This window comes from Siphateles boraxobius, unplaced genomic scaffold (genome assembly GCF_051911475.1).
Source record: "Siphateles boraxobius isolate OS27281-9 unplaced genomic scaffold, OSU_SipBor_1 120, whole genome shotgun sequence".
In the NCBI taxonomy this organism is placed as follows: domain Eukaryota; kingdom Metazoa; phylum Chordata; class Actinopteri; order Cypriniformes; family Leuciscidae; genus Siphateles; species Siphateles boraxobius.
The window spans coordinates 3,622,630-3,627,554 of NW_027508723.1; the positions used below are offsets into that span (position 1 = coordinate 3,622,630).

The 4,925-nt window shown below is 39.2% G+C and overlaps 1 long non-coding RNA gene across 2 annotated transcripts; it reads right to left on the reverse strand.

The window, feature by feature from the left end:
- Positions 1 to 2,147: 2,147 nt before the first annotated feature.
- On the reverse strand, positions 2,148 to 4,020 carry LOC143732421 (uncharacterized). 2 transcript variants are annotated; one of them, XR_013201117.1, is made up of 4 exons: positions 3,953 to 4,020; positions 3,093 to 3,194; positions 2,672 to 2,749; positions 2,148 to 2,475 (listed from the first exon to the last, which is right to left on the reverse strand). It is a non-coding gene; the product is annotated as an uncharacterized LOC143732421 (long non-coding RNA). The 2 variants fall into 2 exon arrangements; XR_013201116.1 differs by lacking the exon at positions 2,148 to 2,475 and having other exon boundaries at positions 2,579 to 2,749.
- Positions 4,021 to 4,925: the final 905 nt, after the last annotated feature.

The window sequence follows — 4,925 nt, forward strand, 5'->3', positions numbered from 1 at the left end:
GGTCAACAAAGGTAGCAACTTCCTCGTCCTTGGCCAGGAACAAGGAACAAGCCCTCATATATATGTGGCTCCTCAGTCCTGTCCATGATAAGATAACATGTGTCAGTAATAAAAATCACAAGTACTACATTTACTATTTGTACATAAGGCTTACGGCTGTGAAGGGGCGTCGACTAGACAGCAAGTAGATCCTCCCAGTACAGCATGTGCAGGAAGCTTACGGCTGTGACGGGGCGTCAACTGGACCAACAGGTAAGTACTCTCAGTACGGTTGGTTCTTCTCAGTACAACAGGTGTAGGAAGCTTACGGCTGTGAAGGAGCGTCGACTAGACAGCAAGTAGATCCTCCCAGTACGGTTGGCTCTTCCCAGTACAGCAGGTGCAGGAAGCTTACGGCTTTTGAAGGGGCGTCGACTGGACCAACAGGTAAGTACTCTCAGTACGGTTGGTTCTTCTCAGTACAACAGGTGTAGGAAGCTTACGGCTGTGAAGGAGCGTCGACTGGACAGCAAGTAGGTACTCCACGTACGTTTGGTCTTCCCAATACGTTGGTGCAGAAGGCTTAGGGCCGTGAAGGGGCGTCGACTAGGCAGCAGGTAAATCCTCTCAATACGGTTGGTTCTTCTTAGTTCAACAGGTGCAGGAAGCTTACGGCTGTGAAGGAGCGTCGACTGGACAGCAAGTAGGTTACTATTTGTTAAAATGTAAGTTATGATCACTCAAAGACAACCCGAATGGCTACTATTTGTGTAAGACAAGACTAAAATAAACTTCTAAAAAATACCTATACCTACCCTTTTGACTTGCTGAAGCGGTAATGTTTTCGGTTTCCATCAGAGCAGACAGCCAACATGTCTGGAGAACATGCTGGACACTCAAAGTGATGGACCTGCCACATATCCTCTTCTTTGTATTGACAGAAGGTAAACTCAAAAAGGCTTAGCTGAAATGTATCAGCACAGATACTACCTGTCTGCATATTAAGAAATGTTTGGTTAGGATCTTTTGAAGCAATACCCATAATTAAATATTAGGTATACAGTAATATAATTTTGTTTGTTATATGTTTCAGTGATATTCAGGCAGATTTACCCTTCCAGCTTGAACAGATCTGTGCTCCAACATTTTCAGGAAGGCCTGTCTGGACATGGCTGGTGCCGTCACCTTCATATGTTCAAACGAGGTGAAGACATCAAACTTGTATAGGGTCTGGCAGCTGGTGCTCGCTGGCCAGTACCGATAAACGGGCAGGTCCTTCACCTCGGGAGTCCATTCTGCAGAGCATGATGGACAGGATTTCCGAGGCAAGTAGACATCATATCGTCCTGTGAACAAGTGAATATAATGTAGTAAAGACTAAAATAATTTCAGTAATCAAATTGCAACAGATTGCCTTCTATACAGAGATACAAATATATTATATATTAGCTATTTGACATGGCATTTGGGCATTACCTAAAAATGACATGGTGATAAAAAGCTTTGCATTGCATACAGCGGTAAAGTTATAGTACAATAATACTTTCACAAAAAGGAGGGCTTTCAGAACAACACACCATTGATGGTGACCACAGAAATATGCTTCCCTGGAGTGATTGTGAGGTCATGAGTGCATTCACAAATTGACCTTGGTGCAGGAACAGGCAGTTGACATACTGCAAAACAGAAAGAAGTTATGAAGGGTGTATTTACAGCATCTCCTCAGTCCCTTAGATGCATTTCCCAAAACGCTAACCTCATTTTCAAAATAGTGCTTTAAAACCCTACAATTAATCCAAACTGGCCACACCACTATTCCAACTGTAATTGTCACTATGTTGAAACAACATGTAAATGCTTAAGCACATTTTGAAAAATATTAAGACGCAATTGACTTAGCTGGTCAAAGATATGCTGGTCAGAACTGTCAAAACCAATCATACTTTTGTTATTCAGCTATTCAATTTCACACTTGCACTTTTGAGTTTAAAAAATGTCTAAGCCATTTAGAAACTCTGTTAAATATAAACATGTGCGCTAGCTACAACAACATTTGGGGAATTACACTATAAGTATGAGACAATTTGATATAATGCTAATTTTAACATACTTTGTTTACAAAACTGAGGCTGCCATTTTCATCCACCACCACAGCAGTTGTAGGGGGAACGGGCTCAAGAAATCCATGAAACACAGCCTCTCTGTCATGGAAGACATTTCTCTTGTGGGCCTCTATGTCACAGGTAGCACAGAGGAACTCCATGTCCAGTGGTACACAGTCCAGGCACCTGATCACAGCTTCTACAGCACAGCATCTGTGACAATTTTGGATGAATACTCTCTCGGCTGAGAGCTTTGCATCAAAAAGCATAGGCCTAGCAGTTTTCATTCTCACATCTGTGAGAAGCTGCCTTTGTTCCCAAGCAGAAACCATTCTGTCTGTTCCATCCAGAACCTGACCTGCAGTTATGGTGTCCCTTAACTCGAGTCTTGTTTCTAAAAAACAAAAATATACATTCACTTGTCCTTAAAAGGGCTATACTCATGATTATGATCACACACAAGTATATATCAGTTATACTGTGAGTCTGTAGTGGAACTGACAAAACATAATGCTTGATTATGATTAAATAAATGGTGGAAATTGGAAAATGTAGTGTAATGATACTACTGTAACACTCAGTATTCTCACCAAGACTTGCCAACTCTTAATCTTCTATCTGAAGGCCTTCCTCATGCACAGGATCCCTTCTTCTGGATTGAGAAGCAGCTGCAGAGACAGTCATTTTGCTTAACCCTTTGATCAATATAACATGAAACCAATTATTTTTCAAATGAAAATATTCCATAAGGACTGGAGGCAAGGAAACTAAGCAAAAATTCTTAAAACATAAGTAAGGATTATCAGTCGCATGCTAATCGCAGATAATCGCAGAATTATGTACTATATAAATATGTACGAGTATCGTACGAATTTGACAACTTGTTAAATCATGTGAATTATGAACTATGTTCGTACTGATTGGGCTATGGGTTTTGTAAGAAAAGGTTTAAGAAACAACAAATGCTTTTATAAAATGTTTGATTTAGGGTTAAAACCAACACATACATACCATTGTGAATATTTGCCTTTGCAGCTGTCCGTCTCCTCGGTTTACTTGTCCTCAAACAATAATGAGCTGACTGAGTCCGAAAGGCCCTTTTGGTCTTTTCAGCTGAAAAAGAGAATCATTATGAATAATATATAGGATTATTTAAAGGAAAAAGTACAGATTTAACTTACAAATATAGGATGTTACATTATTAAGCATTAAAAGCATGCTAAGTGTTGTGGTTAATATGCATTTACAACAAATATCACTTTAAAACTACCAATACTGAGGTAAAAGCATGGTAAGTTTTGTGATTACTGTCCTTTACTACACCCATCACAGTAAAACTAAGGTTACTGAGGTTTAAAGCATGGTAAGTTGTGTGGTTACTGTCCTTTTACCACACCTATCACAGTAAAACTAGGGTTTCTGTAGTAAAAGCATAGTACGTGTTGTGGTTACTGTGCATTTACAATAAGTATCACATTAAAACTACCAATAGTGTGGTAAAAGCATGGTAAGTTTTGTGATAACGGTCTTTTTCCTACACTTATCACAGTAAAACTAATGTTACTGTGGTAAAAGCATGGTGAGTGTTGTTTTTACTGTGCTTACTACAAATACAACTTTGGAACTTATTGTATTACTTTAAACCTGATATGAATATGATTAACTTATTAAAGTTCTAGGACTATAACGTCACGTGACAGCAGTTTAATCTCCCTGTTTTGAATTAGAAAGCAATGAAACGCAAAACCTCCGTGGAGATGACAGATATAATGCAGTGACTGAACGTGAGCTAATCTGATTAATATCGACAAACAGAAAATACATTAGCCTATATCAAACATTATAAGGACAGCGTATTTACGACTACTTACCAACATCTTGCACACGTGAACTACTGCCAAATATCGCGATGTGTCCGGAATGAGACTTCTTCAGCGCAATTTCCTAGTGATAAAATATAATTTTTTAAATATCAATAAAAAACAAAGCAATCCAGCTTCCCTGGCAATAAGACCGAAATAATAACATTAAAATAAATACACAAACCATGATAAGACCTCGTGAATAAATGTTGATTAAACAGCTCTCTGTAGCCTGACAGGCAGAAAGAATCGTGCTGTGATCAAGAAAGATGCTTCCCATTGAAATACGTTAGTTTAAAAAACGTGCTGATATCACGAAAATGACGAAATAAATAGGCTAAATAAATAAATCCGTGTCAAACGAATCAATAGATTAAATTACGTGACCAACAGTCGCATAAAGTGACGGCAACAGCGTCACAGTCAGTGACGAGGGCATCACCGTTGATGGACAGTTGATTTCCTTTCGTCTAAATCCGACGATGAGGGATTAACATGAATGTCTATCTGACGGACCCCCGCGTCGAAAAACAACGTCAAGGGTACACCTCTTTCGTTGAAACTTGACGCCAGGGGTCCTTGGCCATGCTTCAGACATTTGACGAGTAGGGATATGGTCACCAAAGTTTACCCACTGTAAGCACGGTCAAATAAGGAAATAAGCTATTTCACCTATTTAACGCTTACATTTTTTAAATCTGATAACACCAAGCATGCTTTCAAATTTTTAGAGGCTTCTGGACCCTCTTGACCTCTGGTCCTGGTAAGCCTGTTAATTTATCCACCCCTGCCTACCTCAGCTACCCTTTATACAGAAAATGTATGGTTTAGCTGGTGGAATCAACGGTTCCTTAATGGTGTCAATTAATATGAATGAAAACATGTCCCACCTTCCTACATACTTTGTGCATCACATTACAATATATCATTTGATGCATTGAAGATTTCATATGATTGGCTAACCCACAAGGTGAATGGAAAG